Source organism: Phyllobates terribilis, unplaced genomic scaffold (assembly GCF_046119375.1).
Source record: "Phyllobates terribilis strain yellow unplaced genomic scaffold, ASM4611937v1 Scaffold_63__1_contigs__length_7903474, whole genome shotgun sequence".
NCBI classification, from domain to species: domain Eukaryota; kingdom Metazoa; phylum Chordata; class Amphibia; order Anura; family Dendrobatidae; genus Phyllobates; species Phyllobates terribilis.
This window is the reverse complement of record NW_027362823.1, coordinates 7510001-7529614: the sequence shown is the minus strand read 5'-3', so window position 1 is coordinate 7529614 and position 19614 is coordinate 7510001. Positions and strand designations below refer to the sequence as shown.

The window sequence follows — 19614 nt, the reverse complement described above, 5'->3', positions numbered from 1 at the left end:
CGCTGGTTACTCTGCTGCGCTTAAAATTTCTTTTTTGGTTTGCTACAATGCCTTTTCTGAAACGTTGTCTCCTTCTGCTGGAACACTGACTTCTTTCATTTAATGCCTGCAGACTATAAAAGAGAACCCAACCCAAAAAGTTTGGTTGATTAGTCTGTGGCATTCTGTTAAACTGTTGCTTATGGCGGTCTCTGTGAGCTTCTCAGCGACATTCAGCCAGCCAGGTATCCTGCCTGCAGTAGATGGAATGTGGCAATGGAACGCTGGCTGCGCGTGTCATAATAGGCTCTGAGCCTTTATATACCTGTGCACAGCAGCAGCCACCTTCAGTCTGCTGCTGGACAGCCAGCAGCAGCAGCAGCAGGAGAGGTATGTAATCAGGAGCCCTCCTGCTAAGGGTAGATAGCTGCTCGTTCCACCCCACCCCCCGCCTTAATTGGTTCTCCTCCCTTCCAACGGTGTTGAGGCGGGTGGGAACAGCAGGGGGTGAAGGTGCTGTGTTTAAAGAGGTGGAGTTATGCAGATCTAAAACGCGTGGATTGCAGCAGCAGCAAGCCGAAAAGTGCAGGCATGTAAGGGATCTAGAGGTTGACAACATGTCTTCTTAACGGGAGTCCAGGAGCTCATCTCCACAAATGGACTTTTCAGGATCCTTGGGTGGCTCCGTAGTTTGAAACCAATTCTGGTTATCGCTTCTCGGCCTTTTGGCTCAGACCTAGTGTTTGGACAAGAGGTTCCTTGTGTACTAGCCCTCGGCCTTCCAGCATCGCCACTTCGGTGGCTTAAGCTGGATGCTGCTATAGGGGGAGAGTGAGGAGGAAACGAGAAGGCGATTCCTGAAGCGACCATGGGTGTCAAGCTTCGTTTTGCTGGGACCGGGGATCCCCGGGTCAAGAATGCTTTCCGTATCGACGTCTCTGAGGAGAAGAAGGACCATTTCTCGTTGTCATACCTGGCCAACGCCATTTTCTATGAAATCCTGAAGATCCAGAAGTCGGAGATCATCTGTTTGCAGGAGTTCAGAAGGGAGCATAGGTACGTCTTGGTGCTTTCTTCTATGGCGGCTTGCCAAAACCTTTTCAAAACTCTTCAAGTCCTTTCAGAGCACCCTCAGCTGGATGGACTTATCTTCACTGTACTCTACTCTAAGGGGGATATCCCGGTGGTAATATTCATGCACAACCCCTTTATCTCCCGGGATGATATCACTGCATTCCTGAGAAGACACTGCATTTTTGTGCAATTCTCCCATAAAATCTTAAATGGAGAAGGGCTGTGGACTGGGAAGTATAAATACTTTGTGAGGTTTGGGATAGACCCTCATGGTCCTGGAGGTATTCACTATCCTCCCCTGAACTTTACAATTGGAAGAGACTCTGGATATCTGTTTTTTCCCGAGGCGCCATTGTTCTGCAGGAGATGCAACATGTTCGGGCATATCCAGGATTTCTGCAAGCAATTGCCAAACTGTAGAAAGTGCAACAAGTACGGTCATCTGGCGAAGGATTGTTCCAACCCGGTGGTATGTGATGCCTGCGGGGAGGAAGGACATGTGATTCGGGATTGTAAGGCTAAAGTCAAGCCTAGGTCCTTCTCCGAAGTGACCAAAGGTAAGCCTACTGTCCCTGCTGTTACCCCACAGGTGACTACTGCAGAGATCAATGCTGAGACGGAGCCCCCTGAGGTTGAAGATCTGGTGGGTGAGGCCCAGAACCTGTTGGACCCTCCGGCCCCTGCTGGGCCAGGTATGGAGATCTCCGAGTTGGATGTGGACCTCCCTCATCAGTCCGAAATATGTGGTGAGGGTGACATGGATGTGTCTCTAGCTCGAACCCCTGCATTGTCCTGGGGTGCTACAGACGAAGAGGTGGCCAGGGATGGTGGCCAAGGAGACTTTACTTCTGGGAGGTCTTTTGATGATGATGATACTCCTGAACTGGCCAATAAAAAACCCAGACGAGAGTACTCACCTGCCAGCGGAGGGTGCGACAGTCCTGCAAGTGACCGCATTTACCCGCAGGATGTCTTCTCCCCTGATGCTCCTTACCTTGGCATCCCTGAGAGCATCAACACCTTTGGGGTGCTTTCCCAGTTTGATGATAATGGATGAGTATGGTGTGATCAACATTGAGTCATGTATTTCTTTTCATTAATTAATGTCTTGCCAATCTGGTTGGGATGTAGTGTCCCTAAATGTAAGGCAGATCAGATCTAAAATCAGAAGAACAACTGTTCTGGACTACCTGAAACATTTAGGTGCTGATGTTTTTTGCCTTCAGGAGTGTGGGATTCAGGATGCTACTTGTGACAAAGACTGGCCTTACGGACAGCATATCTGGTCAGGGTCTAATCATAATAAAAATGATGGGGTGGGGATATTAGTTGGGAATAAAGAAATCTCTATTGATAGTTATATTGTGGTGGAGGTGGGCCGATGTTTAATTGCATTTTTGAGTTATAGAGGGTGGCGGGTCAGAATTATTAATTTATATTGCCCTACAGGGAAGGAAGAGCGGCTTGCTCTTCTTGAAAAATTAAGTTTTTTTCTTCCAGGGAAATCTCCCACTATTTTTGTTGGGGACGTTAATTGTGTCACAGAAGGAAAGTGTGACATAACAGGAAAGAAATTGTCCCATTTAATTTGTGATTTTTCCTTTTTAGATGCAGCAGTTGTTGTTCTTGGCATGCCACCACCGCCGACATACCATGCTGACCGTGGTGAGATTCATTCCAGAATTGATTTAATGTTATTTTCTAAAAATATGGTATGTTTGGATTTTTCTCAACAAAAGGTACCTTTTTCGGACCATGAATGTTTGAGAGGCGTGTTTTGTGCGAATGGTGACCAAGTGTATGGCGGTGGGGTATGGAAGTTGAATGCAAGGCTGTTAGAGGATGATGAGGTGATGAATGAGTTTAATGTAAAGTATGAAAGATGGAGAATGCGTAAGAAGGATTTTGTGTGTGTTCTTGACTGGTGGGACTGGGTGAAAGTGCAATTTAAAACTTTCTTCAAAAAGTGGGGCTATAGAAAAGCTGCCAGATATAGGAATAGGTTTAATGACCTTAATAGACGGATTGACTGGTTGAGAAAGTGTGTTGCAAGTGGTTTGGAGATGTCTGATCAACTTACTGAGGCTAAGAATGAATTGAAGCGTGTGTTGGATGAGAAAGGAAAGGAAATTATATATCGTACTAAAATTGAGCACCTGGAGAAAAATGAGAAGTGTACGAGGTTCTTTTTTAAAAAAATGAATGGTAGGAAGACTGATATGAATGAAGTTGTGAATGAAAGTGGAACCAACTGTATGGGTGAGGATGTGCTGAAAGAAGTGAATAGGTTTTATAGCAAGTTGTATGATGAGAAATAGATTGACTCTGGGCTTGTGTCATATGTTCTGAATGGTGTGGAGAAAAAACTTGATTCTGAGGAGCGTGATCTATTGTGTGAGGATGTAGTTCTGGATGAAGTGAAGAATGTGGTGTGGAGTGCTAAAAAGAGTAAGACTCCTGGGAAAGATGGTATACCTGTAGAGTTGTATGTGAAAGCATGGGAAGTTTTGGGAACAGATTTGACTGAGGTATGTAAGTATATGTGGGTGAATGGTAGGTTGTGTGAATCAATGAAAGAAGGAGTGGTTGTGCTTGTGTATAAAAAGGGTGAGAGGAAACGTTTGGAAAACTGGAGACCAATAACACTGCTGAATTCGGATTATAAGGTCTACAGTAAGTTACTGGCAAATCGTATGCGTGAAGTGATTGGTAGTGTTGTGGAGGAGGACCAAGTATGTGCAGTGCCTGGAAGAAGTATGAGTGATAACTTGTTATTGTTGAGAGATATGATTGGGGATTGCAAGGATAGAAAGCAGAAATGTATGACTTTAGCTATTGATTTTGAGAAGGCGTTTGACAGGGTTTCGCATGTGTTTCTGTTTAAAGTACTGGAAAGAATGGGGTTTCCTAGAGAATTTGTGAATTGTGTAAAATCATTGTATGATTGTGTGTCAAGTGAGTTCTTGGTTAATATGTGGCTGTGTGACAAAGTGAAGATTAGGTCAGGAGTAAGGCAGGGGTGTCCTATGTCCCCCGTCTTATTTGTATGTGTAATAGAACCATTGTTATGTTTGATTAGACGGGATAAAATGATGAGAGGTTTGTTGGTGCCTGGTAGTGGTGGTAAGCATGTGAAAGTGTTAGGTTATATGGATGATGTTGTGGTTGTGAGTGAAAGTATGGCTTCTTTGAGTAGAATTAAATTGCTTTTGGATTTTTTTGTTGGTGCGTCTGGTTTTAGGGTAAATTGGAATAAATGTAGTTTTAAATGTTTTGGAGATAGTAGTATTCGTATGGATGGTGTAAAGTGTGAAGAGGGTGCAATCAAGATTTTGGGCGTATTATTTAATGATGACTTAAAAGGGAATGAAAGTTGGGAAGAGTGTGGTATGCGGGTTGAACGTAAATTGAATTTTTGGCGAATGAGAGAATTGACTCTGCGTGGTAAGGTGTTAATTATCAAAGCAGTGATTCTCCCTATCCTGCTTTATGTGGCGACTGTTTTTCCTTCTCCTTACAGGAAAATTAAGAGAATAGAGAAGTTGGTATTCACATTCCTGTGGTGTAGTAAGATGGAGAAGTTGAAGCGGGAGAGCCTTTTTAAGGCTTGTCAGCATGGTGGGCTGGCCTTTCCCAATATTGAAGTTTTTTTAGGCCTTAATTATATTAAGACTGTGGTTATTTTGCTGGGTAAAGGCAATAAAGGTGCTTTTATGGCTAATTATTCTGCTGGATGGATGTTGTATGGGTTATGCTGGAGGAAGAGAGATGCGAGTGTGCCTGTGGCCTTTAAGTGTCCTGTTTGGTATGAGGTGATTGAGAAATTTGTGAGAAAGCATGATTTGTTGAGTGTGGGAATGAATGATTTTAGAATGACCAAGAATGTGGTGAAAAGAATGAGTGCAAATGAGGTAGAGTGTAATATTGTTGGGCTGAGAGGGAATGAGGTTTCAGATGCATGGAAGAAGTTAGATACGTATGGGATGTCAAACAAACAGAAGGATGTTGTGTGGATGACTTTACATAATATTTTACCTGTGAGAGAAGTGCAGAAGAAAAGAGAGTTGATAAGAACAGATGTGTGTCCGAGAGTGGGATGTGGTGGTTGTGAGACTGTCAGGCATGTTATGTGGGATTGTGAGTACGCGTACAGTGTGTGGAAGTGTGTAGGTGGATTGTGTAAGGGTTTAGCAGGCGTGAATTTTGTGGATTGGCGTGTGGCGATGTTTGGAATTGGTGCGTGTAGTCGGTCTAAAGATAGAATTTTATGGTTGATAATGGCTTGTGTGATGGAGAGTTTGTGGGATGCAAGGAACCTTGGACTTTTCAAAAGGAAATCTTTATCAGTGAATGAATGTGTTAGACTTATTCTTTCAAGACTATACCTGATATATAAGTTGGACAGCAGAGGCGGTGGTGGCACAGATGCCGAAGGGATTTGGAAATTTAAAAAGTGGCATTACCTTATCAAATACCAGTGATTTTTTTCTTTGTGATTCCTTGAAGTTTCTGCATTTGTGTTACGTAAAGGATGTTCCCTTGTGATTATATTTCGTCTTATACTACTGCTAAATAAATAGAACCATGATGATGAGAAGTTTTAAGTAGCAAATTTTGGAGAAATTCATACTGTTTGCTAAAAAACTAAACTGAATGGTTTAAAAAAAAAAAAAAAAAATCTGTTCTTATCAGTTTAATATCTAATACGTCCCCTATCTGGGGACCATATATTAAATGGATTTTTAGAACAGGGAGATGGAAAAAGAGCTTGCTCTGTCCACTCCACGCATTGACCTGGTATTGCAGTATCTCCAGGACCGGTGCACCCCTTCTTTAATGCAGTTTCTAAAATCAGAAAGAATTGAATTCAATGTTTTTTGTTCATTTTGCTTGTTTGTCGGATTTTGGGATGGACTCTTTGGCTTTGCTTTTCTTCTCCTCATTGGATTTTTCATGTTCAAAGTTGCAGAAGCCAGATTACAAGCTCATTTTGGTTCAACTTCAGCAACTGTGCATTGCATTGCCATGTAATGTGATGCAATGCTATCTTTCTAGCTCTCCCTTTTTACTTCCTTTTGGATAAACAGACATATTAGGCAAGCATTTTGGAGCTTTCACCTAAATAACTACAGGTGGTGAGATAAGCTGCACAATATAATTGACCTTTCAGTATATTGTTGCACACACACCATCTATTTAGCAAATGCCCTTGTTATCAACAGCAGCCTTTTAAACTCACCTGAGCTAACAGGTATGTGCGCTGGTTACTCTGCTGCGCTTAAAATTTCTTTTTTGGTTTGCTACAATGCCTTTTCTGAAACGTTGTCTCCTTCTGCTGGAACACTGACTTCTTTCATTTAATGCCTGCAGACTATAAAAGAGAACCCAACCCAAAAAGTTTGGTTGATTAGTCTGTGGCATTCTGTTAAACTGTTGCTTATGGCGGTCTCTGTGAGCTTCTCAGCGACATTCAGCCAGCCAGGTATCCTGCCTGCAGTAGATGGAATGTGGCAATGGAACGCTGGCTGCGCGTGTCATAATAGGCTCTGAGCCTTTATATACCTGTGCACAGCAGCAGCCACCTTCAGTCTGCTGCTGGACAGCCAGCAGCAGCAGCAGCAGGAGAGGTATGTAATCAGGAGCCCTCCTGCTAAGGGTAGACAGCTGCTCGTTCCACCCCACCCCCCGCCTTAATTGGTTCTCCTCCCTTCCAACGGTGTTGAGGCGGGTGGGAACAGCAGGGGGTGAAGGTGCTGTGTTTAAAGAGGTGGAGTTATGCAGATCTAAAACGCGTGGATTGCAGCAGCAGCAAGCCGAAAAGTGCAGGCATGTAAGGGATCTAGAGGTTGACAACATGTCTTCTTAACGGGAGTCCAGGAGCTCATCTCCACAAATGGACTTTTCAGGATCCTTGGGAGGCTCCGTAGTTTGAAACCAATTCTGGTTATCGCTTCTCGGCCTTTTGGCTCAGACCTAGTGTTTGGACAAGAGGTTCCTTGTGTACTAGCCCTCGGCCTTCCAGCATCGCCACTTCGGTGGCTTAAGCTGGATGCTGCTATAGGGGGAGAGTGAGGAGGAAACGAGAAGGCGATTCCTGAAGCGACCATGGGTGTCAAGCTTCGCTTTGCTGGGACCGGGGATCCCCGGGTCAAGAATGCTTTCCGTATCGAGGTCTCTGAGGAGAAGAAGGACCATTTCTCGTTGTCATACCTGGTCAACGCCATTTTCTATGAAATCCTGAAGATCCAGAAGTCGGAGATCATCTGTTTGCAGGAGTTCAGAAGGGAGCATAGGTACGTCTTGGTGCTTTCTTCTATGGCGGCTTGCCAAAACCTTTTCAAAACTCTTCAAGTCCTTTCAGAGCACCCTCAGCTGGATGGACTTATCTTCACTGTACTCTACTCTAAGGGGGATATCCCGGTGGTAGTATTCATGCACAACCCCTTTATCTCCCGGGATGATATCACTGCATTCCTGAGAAGACACTGCATTTTTGTGCAATTCTCCCATAAAATCTTAAATGGAGAAGGGCTGTGGACTGGGAAGTATAAATACTTTGTGAGGTTTGGGATAGACCCTCATGGTCCTGGAGGTATTCACTATCCTCCCCTGAACTTTACAATTGGAAGAGACTCTGGATATCTGTTTTTTCCCGAGGCGCCATTGTTCTGCAGGAGATGCAACATGTTCGGGCATATCCAGGATTTCTGCAAGCAATTGCCAAACTGTAGAAAGTGCAATAAGTACGGTCATCTGGCGAAGGATTGTTCCAACCCGGTGGTATGTGATGCCTGCGGGGAGGAAGGACATGTGATTCGGGATTGTAAGGCTAAAGTCAAGCCTAGGTCCTTCTCCGAAGTGACCAAAGGTAAGCCTACTGTCCCTGCTGTTACCCCACAGGTGACTACTGTAGAGATCAATGAGGAGACGGAGCCCCCTGAGGTTGAAGATCTGGTGGGTGAGACCCAGAACCTGTTGGACCCTCCGGCCCCTGCTGGGCCAGGTATGGAGATCTCCGAGTTGGATGTGGACCTCCCTCATCAGTCCGAAATATGTGGTGAGGGTGACATGGATGTGTCTCTAGCTCGAACCCCTGCATTGTCCTGGGGTGCTACAGACGAAGAGGTGGCCAGGGATGGTGGCCAAGGAGACTTTACTTCTGGGAGGTCTTTTGATGATGATGATACTCCTGAACTGGCCAATAAAAAACCCAGACGAGAGTACTCACCTGCCAGCGGAGGGTGCGACAGTCCTGCAAGTGACCGCATTTACCCGCAGGATGTCTTCTCCCCTGATGCTCCTTACCTTGGCATCCCTGAGAGCATCAACACCTTTGGGGTGCTTTCCCAGTCTGATGATAATGGATGAGTATGGTGTGATCAACATTGAGTCATGTATTTCTTTTCATTACTTAATGTCTTGCCAATCTGGTTGGGATGTAGTGTCCCTAAATGTAAGGCAGATCAGATCTAAAATCAGAAGAACAACTGTTCTGGACTACCTGAAACATTTAGGTGCTGATGTTTTTTGCCTTCAGGAGTGTGGGATTCAGGATGCTCCTTGTGACAAAGACTGGCCTTACGGACAGCATATCTGGTCAGGGTCTAATCATAATAAAAATGATGGGGTGGGGATATTAGTTGGGAATAAAGAAATCTCTATTGATAGTTATATTGTGGTGGAGGTGGGCCGATGTTTAATTGCATTTTTGAGTTATAGAGGGTGGCGGGTCAGAATTATTAATTTATATTGCCCTACAGGGAAGGAAGAGCGGCTTGCTCTTCTTGAAAAATTAAGTTTTTTTCTTCCAGGGAAATCTCCCACTATTTTTGTTGGGGACGTTAATTGTGTCACAGAAGGAAAGTGTGACATAACAGGAAAGAAATTGTCCCATTTAATTTGTGATTTTTCCTTTTTAGATGCAGCAGTTGTTGTTCTTGGCATGCCACCACCGCCGACATACCATGCTGACCGTGGTGAGATTCATTCCAGAATTGATTTAATGTTATTTTCTAAAAATATGGTATGTTTGGATTTTTCTCAACAAAAGGTACCTTTTTCGGACCATGAATGTTTGAGAGGCGTGTTTTGTGCGAATGGTGACCAAGTGTATGGCGGTGGGGTATGGAAGTTGAATGCAAGGCTGTTAGAGGATGATGAGGTGATGAATGAGTTTAATGTAAAGTATGAAAGATGGAGAATGCGTAAGAAGGATTTTGTGTGTGTTCTTGACTGGTGGGACTGGGTGAAAGTGCAATTTAAAACTTTCTTCAAAAAGTGGGGCTATAGAAAAGCTGCCAGATATAGGAATAGGTTTAATGACCTTAATAGACGGATTGACTGGTTGAGAAAGTGTGTTGCAAGTGGTTTGGAGATGTCTGATCAACTTACTGAGGCTAAGAATGAATTGAAGCGTGTGTTGGATGAGAAAGGAAAGGAAATTATATATCGTACTAAAATTGAGCACCTGGAGAAAAATGAGAAGTGTACGAGGTTCTTTTTTAAAAAAATGAATGGTAGGAAGACTGATATGAATGAAGTTGTGAATGAAAGTGGAACCAACTGTATGGGTGAGGATGTGCTGAAAGAAGTGAATAGGTTTTATAGCAAGTTGTATGATGAGAAATGGATTGACTCTGGGCTTGTGTCATATGTTCTGAATGGTGTGGAGAAAAAACTTGATTCTGAGGAGCGTGATCTGTTGTGTGAGGATGTAGTTCTGGATGAAGTGAAGAATGTGGTGTGGAGTGCTAAAAAGAGTAAGACTCCTGGGAAAGATGGTATACCTGTAGAGTTGTATGTGAAAGCATGGGAAGTTTTGGGAACAGATTTGACTGAGGTATGTAAGTATATGTGGGTGAATGGTAGGTTGTGTGAATCAATGAAAGAAGGAGTGGTTGTGCTTGTGTATAAAAAGGGTGAGAGGAAACGTTTGGAAAACTGGAGACCAATAACACTGCTGAATTCGGATTATAAGGTCTACAGTAAGTTACTGGCAAATCGTATGCGTGAAGTGATTGGTAGTGTTGTGGAGGAGGACCAAGTATGTGCAGTGCCTGGAAGAAGTATGAGTGATAACTTGTTATTGTTGAGAGATATGATTGGGGATTGCAAGGATAGAAAGCAGAAATGTATGACTTTAGCTATTGATTTTGAGAAGGCGTTTGACAGGGTTTCGCATGTGTTTTTGTTTAAAGTACTGGAAAGAATGGGGTTTCCTAGAGAATTTGTGAATTGTGTAAAATCATTGTATGATTGTGTGTCAAGTGAGTTCTTGGTTAATGGGTGGCTGTGTGACAAAGTGAAGATTAGGTCAGGAGTAAGGCAGGGGTGTCCTATGTCCCCCGTCTTATTTGTATGTGTAATAGAACCATTGTTATGTTTGATTAGACGGGATAAAATGATGAGAGGTTTGTTGGTGCCTGGTAGTGGTGGTAAGCATGTGAAAGTGTTAGGTTATATGGATGATGTTGTGGTTGTGAGTGAAAGTATGGCTTCTTTGAGTAGAATTAAATTGCTTTTGGATTTTTTTGTTGGTGCGTCTGGTTTTAGGGTAAATTGGAATAAATGTAGTTTTAAATGTTTTGGAGATAGTAGAATTCGTATGGATGGTGTAAAGTGTGAAGAGGGTGCAATCAAGATTTTGGGCGTATTATTTAATGATGACTTAAAAGGGAATGAAAGTTGGGAAGAGTGTGGTATGCGGGTTGAACGTAAATTGAATTTTTGGCGAATGAGAGAATTGACTCTGCGTGGTAAGGTGTTAATTATCAAAGCAGTGATTCTCCCTATCCTGCTTTATGTGGCGACTGTTTTTCCTTCTCCTTACAGGAAAATTAAGAGAATAGAGAAGTTGGTATTCACATTCCTGTGGTGTAGTAAGATGGAGAAGTTGAAGCGGGAGAGCCTTTTTAAGGCTTGCCAGCATGGTGGGCTGGCCTTTCCCAATATTGAAGTTTTTTTAGGCCTTAATTATATTAAGACTGTGGTTATTTTGCTGGGTAAAGGCAATAAAGGTGCTTTTATGGCTAATTATTCTGCTGGATGGATGTTGTATGGGTTATGCTGGAGGAAGAGAGATGCGAGTGTGCCTGTGGCCTTTAAGTGTCCTGTTTGGTATGAGGTGATTGAGAAATTTGTGAGAAAGCATGATTTGTTGAGTGTGGGAATGAATGATTTTAGAATGACCAAGAATGTGGTGAAAAGAATGAGTGCAAATGAGGTAGAGTGTAATATTGTTGGGCTGAGAGGGAATGAGGTTTCAGATGCATGGAAGAAGTTAGATACGTATGGGATGTCAAACAAACAGAAGGATGTGGTGTGGATGACTTTACATAATATTTTACCTGTGAGAGAAGTGCAGAAGAAAAGAGAGTTGATAAGAACAGATGTGTGTCCGAGAGTGGGATGTGGTGGTTGTGAGACTGTGAGGCATGTTATGTGGGATTGTGAGTACGCGTACAGTGTGTGGAAGTGTGTAGGTGGATTGTGTAAGGGTTTAGCAGGCGTGAATTTTGTGGATTGGCGTGTGGCGATGTTTGGAATTGGTGCGTGTAGTCGGTCTAAAGATAGAATTTTATGGTTGATAATGGCTTGTGTGATGGAGAGTTTGTGGGATGCAAGGAACCTTGGACTTTTCAAAAGGAAATCTTTATCAGTGAATGAATGTGTTAGACTTATTCTTTCAAGACTATACCTGATATATAAGTTGGACAGCAGAGGCGGTGGTGGCACAGATGCCGAAGGGATTTGGAAATTTAAAAAGTGGCATTACCTTATCAAATACCAGTGATTTTTTTCTTTGTGATTCCTTGAAGTTTCTGCATTTGTGTTACGTAAAGGATGTTCCCTTGTGATTATATCTCATCTTATACTACTGCTAAATAAATAGAACCATGATGATGAGAAGTTTTAAGTAGCAAATTTTGGAGAAATTCATACTGTTTGCTAAAAAACTAAACTGAATGGTTTAAAAAAAAAAAAAAAAAAAAAAAAAAAAATCTGTTCTTATCAGTTTAATATCTGATACGTCCCCTATCTGGGGACCATATATTAAATGGATTTTTAGAACAGGGAGATGGAAAAAGAGCTTGCTCTGTCCACTCCACGCATTGACCTGGTATTGCAGTATCTCCAGGACCGGTGCACCCCTTCTTTAATGCAGTTTCTAAAATCAGAAAGAATTGAATTCAATGTTTTTTGTTCATTTTGCTTGTTTGTCGGATTTTGGGATGGACTCTTTGGCTTTGCTTTTCTTCTCCTCATTGGATTTTTCATGTTCAAAGTTGCAGAAGCCAGATTACAAGCTCATTTTGGTTCAACTTCAGCAACTGTGCATTGCATTGCCATGTAATGTGATGCAATGCTATCTTTCTAGCTCTCCCTTTTTACTTCCTTTTGGATAAACAGACATATTAGGCAAGCATTTTGGAGCTTTCACCTAAATAACTACAGGTGGTGAGATAAGCTGCACAATATAATTGACCTTTCAGTATATTGTTGCACACACACCATCTATTTAGCAAATGCCCTTGTTATCAACAGCAGCCTTTTAAACTCACCTGAGCTAACAGGTATGTGCGCTGGTTACTCTGCTGCGCTTAAAATTTCTTTTTTGGTTTGCTACAATGCCTTTTCTGAAACGTTGTCTCCTTCTGCTGGAACACTGACTTCTTTCATTTAATGCCTGCAGACTATAAAAGAGAACCCAACCCAAAAAGTTTGGTTGATTAGTCTGTGGCATTCTGTTAAACTGTTGCTTATGGCGGTCTCTGTGAGCTTCTCAGCGACATTCAGCCAGCCAGGTATCCTGCCTGCAGTAGATGGAATGTGGCAATGGAACGCTGGCTGCGCGTGTCATAATAGGCTCTGAGCCTTTATATACCTGTGCACAGCAGCAGCCACCTTCAGTCTGCTGCTGGACAGCCAGCAGCAGCAGCAGCAGGAGAGGTATGTAATCAGGAGCCCTCCTGCTAAGGGTAGACAGCTGCTCGTTCCACCCCACCCCCCGCCTTAATTGGTTCTCCTCCCTTCCAACGGTGTTGAGGCGGGTGGGAACAGCAGGGGGTGAAGGTGCTGTGTTTAAAGAGGTGGAGTTATGCAGATCTAAAACGCGTGGATTGCAGCAGCAGCAAGCCGAAAAGTGCAGGCATGTAAGGGATCTAGAGGTTGACAACATGTCTTCTTAACGGGAGTCCAGGAGCTCATCTCCACAAATGGACTTTTCAGGATCCTTGGGTGGCTCCGTAGTTTGAAACCAATTCTGGTTATCGCTTCTCGGCCTTTTGGCTAAGATCAAGTGTAGTATCTGTTCTTATCAGTTTAATATCTGATACGTACCCTATCTGGGGACCATATATTAAATGGATTTTTAGAACAGGGAGATGGAAAAAGAGCTTGCTCTGTCCACTCCACGCATTGACCTGGTATTGCAGTATCTCCAGGACCGGTGCACCCCTTCTTTAATGCAGTTTCTAAAATCAGAAAGAATTGAATTCAATGTTTTTTGTTCATTTTGCTTGTTTGTCGGATTTTGGGATGGACTCTTTGGCTTTGCTTTTCTTCTCCTCATTGGATTTTTCATGTTCAAAGTTGCAGAAGCCAGATTACAAGCTCATTTTGGTTCAACTTCAGCAACTGTGCATTGCATTGCCATGTAATGTGATGCAATGCTATCTTTCTAGCTCTCCCTTTTTACTTCCTTTTGGATAAACAGACATATTAGGCAAGCATTTTGGAGCTTTCACCTAAATAACTACAGGTGGTGAGATAAGCTGCACAATATAATTGACCTTTCAGTATATTGTTGCACACACACCATCTATTTAGCAAATGCCCTTGTTATCAACAGCAGCCTTTTAAACTCACCTGAGCTAACAGGTATGTGCGCTGGTTACTCTGCTGCGCTTAAAATTTCTTTTTTGGTTTGCTACAATGCCTTTTCTGAAACGTTGTCTCCCTCTGCTGGAACACTGACTTCTTTCATTTAATGCCTGCAGACTATAAAAGAGAACCCAACCCAAAAAGTTTGGTTGATTAGTCTGTGGCATTCTGTTAAACTGTTGCTTATGGCGGTCTCTGTGAGCTTCTCAGCGACATTCAGCCAGCCAGGTATCCTGCCTGCAGTAGATGGAATGTGGCAATGGAACGCTGGCTGCGCGTGTCATAATAGGCTCTGAGCCTTTATATACCTGTGCACAGCAGCAGCCACCTTCAGTCTGCTGCTGGACAGCCAGCAGCAGCAGCAGCAGGAGAGGTATGTAATCAGGAGCCCTCCTGCTAAGGGTAGACAGCTGCTCGTTCCACCCCACCCCCCGCCTTAATTGGTTCTCCTCCCTTCCAACGGTGTTGAGGCGGGTGGGAACAGCAGGGGGTGAAGGTGCTGTGTTTAAAGAGGTGGAGTTATGCAGATCTAAAACGCGTGGATTGCAGCAGCAGCAAGCCGAAAAGTGCAGGCATGTAAGGGATCTAGAGGTTGACATGTCTTCTTAACGGGAGTCCAGGAGCTCATCTCCACAAATGGACTTTTCAGGATCCTTGGGTGGCTCCGTAGTTTGAAACCAATTCTGGTTATCGCTTCTCGGCCTTTTGGCTAAGATCGTATGACTGTACCTTGATTGGTGCGAGTCTCCTGGAGGAATCCGGACCCTTTTGTGGAGGATTTTCTGCTTTTTCCTGTGGTATTCCATACCGACAGAATCCAAGATGTCTTTTGTGAAGAACACCATCCGTTTGTCCGTGGATCCATCTGACCAGAACAAGAACAACGTGGTTTTCATTGTCCAAGACATCGTTGAAGGCAAAGCTGGAGCAAGACGTTCTGAGATCTTCAGTGTCAACGAATTTTCACGTCAAGGTAATTATGACGTTACCTTTATGGACCAGGATGTTTGCCTTAATGTCTTTGAATGGCTCCGTGGTCACTCTAGTGACCCCTGCTTGGAAGGAGTTAGATGGGAACCTTTGTTTGGTCTGCAAGAAAAGGAGGTGACTGTGACTGTCTATAACCCTTTTACAGACCCTGAGCTGCTGGAGTGCTTCCTCTCTCGCTACTGTGAATATGTGCGGAAGGGAGTGAAGCAAGTCAATTGTCTAGGAATCTTTAACTGCCAGTATAAATTCCGTGTGAAATTGAAAAGGGATCCTGACAGTGTGGGGGGCTTTAGACACCCTCCATCAAATTTTTCCGTTGCAGGCCATAGAGGTTTCCTCTTTTACCCAGGCCAGCCCATGTTTTGCCGTAGATGCTTTTCTTTCGGACATACCATGGTAACATGCATTAAAGGGCAGTGTTGCCGAAATTGCAGAAAGGAGGGGCATATGGCCAACCAGTGTCCAGAGGCCAAGTCCTGTGATGTCTGTGGGAGTAGTGATCACATGTATAAGGACTGTCCTATGAGTGCACCTAGACGTTCTGATAAAGAACAGAAGGAGGAGGAGCTGGAGAGGAGGCAGATGGCAAGCGCACTGAAAGTGCTGGAAAGATTGGAGAGGGAGGAGAGAGAGGGAAGGAGGCGGGAAACTGGTAGAGCCTCTCCCTCTACGGCGCCAGAGGAGGTGTCCCTGAGACCATGTTCTTCTTCTGCTGAAGAAATGAGGAAGAAGCGGAGGGAAGAAAAGGAGTTCTGGAGGGAAGTGGCAAAGGTGGAGAAAAAGGCAGTGTCTGCGAGAATATCTAGGAAAGTGGTGGAAGCAGAGCTGCCTGAGATGATGACTTTTGGAGAGGCAATGGACGCAACAGGATGTGAAGTGCAAATCTCGGAACCCGACAGTCCTGAACACCCTTCGGGTCCTGAAAACATTGAAGATTTTTCTTCGGAGGATGATAGGGGTGCAAAGAAGAGTCGTAGGGAGGATGGTGGGGGCAGTGATGATGCAGATTTTAGTGAGCCTCAGAGGAAGATCAGAACTGCCAGAATGAGGAGTGTGGCTGGTGAAGCCAGCGGGTCGGAAACCAGCTGTTCTGTTCTGATGGCGGAGGAGGATAGTGGTGGTGCTGGATAGTGTCACCATATAATATTGTAAATGTTTTTTCTTTTTGTCCTCTTGTGAGCTTTGGTTTAGGCCAAAGGCTATTTCTTTGTGTAATTGGTGAAGGAGTAGAAGTATTATGGGATTTACCATAGTGTCCCAAAACGTAAGAGTGTTTAAAAGTAAAGTAAGAAGAGCTGCTATTTTTGAGTTTTTAGCTATGCAAAATGCATCTATTTTTTGTTTACAAGAATGTGGGGTAGTGGATGGTGTGAAAGGGGATGAATGGTCTTATGGAGCGTCTGTGTGGTCGGGGAGTGCATGTAATAAGAATGATGGTGTGGGTATTTTGGTTAAAGGAAGGGAGGTTGTTTTGAGTGATTATTTGGTTATTGAGGTGGGGAGATGTATCCTTGCTAATTTTGTATACAAGAATGTAAAGTTTTGTGTTATTAATGTTTATGCGCCAGTTGAAAAAAATGAGCGCAAAAATTTATTTGAAAAAATTAAGCTTTTTGTTCCAGGAAGAATACCTGTGGTAATTGTGGGTGATATGAACTGTGATGTGGGGAGAGTGAATGTGGATGTGTCTGGGAAAGCATTATTGGAGTTAGTGAATGATTTTGGGTTGTGTGATATGCAGCGCGTGTGTAACATGAATCCTTTGTTGAACACTTTCTTTTCTGAGAGTGGTAGGGTACAATCCAGATTGGATTATTGTTTTATTTCTAAAAATATGGTTTCTGTTAATTATAGGCAGGAAAACGTTCTTTTTTCAGATCATGTGTGTATGTTGTGTGAGTTGGATATAAAAGTTGATGGAGTGTTTGGGAGAGGATTGTGGAAGTTAAATGTTAAACTGTTAGAGAATGAAGATGTGAGAAAGGAGTATGAAAGGCGGTATGAAGAATGGTGTAAGCATAAAAATGAGTTTGGGAATGTTTGTGAGTGGTGGGACTGGGTGAAGAAACAAACAAAAATGTTCTTTAAAAATTTAGGATACAAGTATGCAGCAATTAAAAGAGAGAGTTTTGTTAAACTGAACGCGCGGTTGAGCGTTTTGTATAAGTTAAGGGAAGGAGGAGTTGAGGTGGAGGAGGATATTTTAGAGGTAAAAAAGGAGATTAGTGAGTTTTTGTTGGAGAGAGGGAGAAGCATAGTGTTTAGGGCAAAGATTGATAAGATGGAGCAGGATGAGAAATGTTCTCGGTTTTTCTTTAAAAAAGTTTTTGGAAAGAAACAGAGTATGAGCGTGGTGTATGGAGCAGATGGAAGTGAGGTGAGTGGAGAGGATATGTGTGAAGAGGTGGCTAAGTTTTATGAGGATCTGTATGCAGTGAAACAGAGGGATGAATGTTTGGAGAATGATGTTTTGAGTGTGTTAGAGAGTAAGTTGAGTGAAGCAGAAAGAGAGAGAGTGATGGGTGAGGTGACTGGTGATGAGGTATGGAAGGTTATGTGTAGTATGGCTTTGAATAAGACGCCGGGGGAGGATGGCCTCCCAGTAGAATTTTATCATGTGATGTGGGGTGTGATTGGTAAGGACTTTGTGGATGTATGTAAGTATATGTGGGGAAACATGGAGGTGACTGAGAGTATGCGTGCAGGTTTGGTTGTGTTAATTCCTAAGAAAGGGGATTTGAAAAGTCTGAGGAATTGGAGGCCAATAACGTTACTTAATTGTGATTATAAAATCTATGCAAAACTTATGGCTAATAGGATGCGTGATGTGATAGAGAGTGTGATTGGGGATGAGCAGTGTTGTGCGGTACCTGGGAGGCGGATTCATGAGTGTGTGTGTATGTTAAGAGATTGTCTATGGGATTGCATGGGTCGTAAGAAGAGTGTATTTTTGTTAAGTTTGGATTTTGAAAAGGCTTATGATAGGTTGTCGCATGGTTTTTTGTTCAGAGTGTTGTTAAAAATGGGTTTTCCGGCTGATTTTGTTGGGCGAGTGAGAAGTTTGTATGCGGGTGTTTATAGCTGTGTTTTAATGAATGGGTATGTGGGTAGGAAAGTGAATGTGTTTTCGGGTGTGCGACAGGGGTGTCCTTTGTCCCCTGTAGCATTTATTTGTGCAATTGAGCCATTGTTGTGTATGCTGAGGAAAGATAAGGTAATTCGTGGTGTGCAAGTGCCGGGAGGTGGAGGAAAAGAATGGAAGGTGAGTGGTTATATGGATGACGTGTGTGTATTATGTGATTCTGAATGTTCGGTGAGGCGGGTGAAGTTGTTAGTGTCTATTTTTTGTGGTGCATCTGCGTTTAAAGTGAATTGGGAAAAGAGTGAGTGTAAGGGTTTTGGAGGCAGAAGTTTAAGTAGGGATGTAGGTGTGAATGTAGTGAATGGACCTATTAAAGTTTTGGGTGTGAAGTTTTCAGAGAGTTTGGATGGGAAAGAAAGTTGGGATGATGCGAAAGGAAAAGTTGAGCAGAAGTTGAATTTTTGGAAATTGAGGAGTTTATCCTTTTTTGGGAAGATTTTAATTGTTAAGAGTGTGGTGTTGCCAATATTTTTATATATTGCGGTAGTATTTCCACCAGGATATATGTGTATGAGAAGCTTGAATAGAATTTTATTTGTTTTTTTGTGGAACTCGAAAATGGAGAGAGCTAGGAGAGAAATTTTGGTTAAAAGAGTGGAAAAAGGTGGTTTGGGTTTTCCGAATTTGGACGTGTTTTTTGGTGTGAATATCGTTGTGTTTGTTTTGAAAGTGATTAGGGCGGATGGAAAGTTTTCATCTATGTGTAGGTATTTATTTGGAGCGTATTTGTTTCGTTTAAAGTGGCAAGAAAGGGATTTGCGATGTCCGATTGCTTTTGAGGTGCCTGTATGGTATGTGTGGGTTTATAAGTTTTTGGTGAGGTATGAACTGTGTGATGCAGATGTGAGATTGCTGGAGAATAAGAAGGCTGTGTATAGGATGATTGAATGTAGAGAGGTAGAATGTGGAATAAATATGGTTAGGGGTGGTGATGTGCAGAAGGTTTGGAAGAAAGTGCGGATGAGTGGTATGACCAACAAACAGAGTGAAGTTGTGTGGCAGTCTTTACATGGAGTATTACCTGTGAGAGAATTTCAGAGGAATAGAGGTTTGGTGAGGAGTGAAATGTGTCCAAGAAATGGCTGTGGTGGAAGGGAAAGTGTGTTGCATGTTTTTTTGGAATTGCCAGTATGCTAGAGATGTGATTGGGAGAATGGGGCCTTTGTGTAAAGAATTGTGTGGTGTGAATTTGTTGTCTTTTGAGTTGTTTATGTTTGGTTTGGGAATATGTGATGTGACGAAGGAAAGAGTCTTGTGGTTGATGCTTGCATGTATAAAGGAAGTGTTATGGGATGTGAGGAATGTGTATGTGTTTAAAAGGAAGGAAATTGCTGTAAAGGATAGTGTGAAGGTGATTTTGGGGAAGATGTATGTGTGTTTCCTATGGGACAAAAAGAGGAGAGGGGAAGTGGATGCGGAGGGAATATGGAAAGTTAAAAAGTGGAGATATATTGTTAGTACCTCTTGATTTTTGTTATTGTTGTTTTGAAATATGAAATAAATATTTCCGATGATGATGGGGACAGCAAATTGCGTATTGGATTTGA

General features: G+C 42.9%; 2 non-coding genes and 1 pseudogene across 2 annotated transcripts; all 3 read left to right on the top strand.

Moving 5' to 3' along the window:
- The first annotated feature begins 5679 nt into the window (after positions 1-5679).
- LOC141192597 (U2 spliceosomal RNA) lies at positions 5680-5884 on the top strand (annotated as a pseudogene).
- Positions 5885-12017: 6133 nt separating this feature from the next.
- On the top strand, positions 12018-12206 carry LOC141192559 (U2 spliceosomal RNA). The gene has a single exon (XR_012265931.1). It is a non-coding gene; the product is annotated as a U2 spliceosomal RNA (small nuclear RNA).
- Positions 12207-13321: 1115 nt separating this feature from the next.
- Positions 13322-13512, top strand: LOC141193098 (U2 spliceosomal RNA). Its single transcript, XR_012266396.1, has one exon. It is a non-coding gene; the product is annotated as a U2 spliceosomal RNA (small nuclear RNA).
- The last annotated feature ends 6102 nt before the right edge of the window (positions 13513-19614 follow it).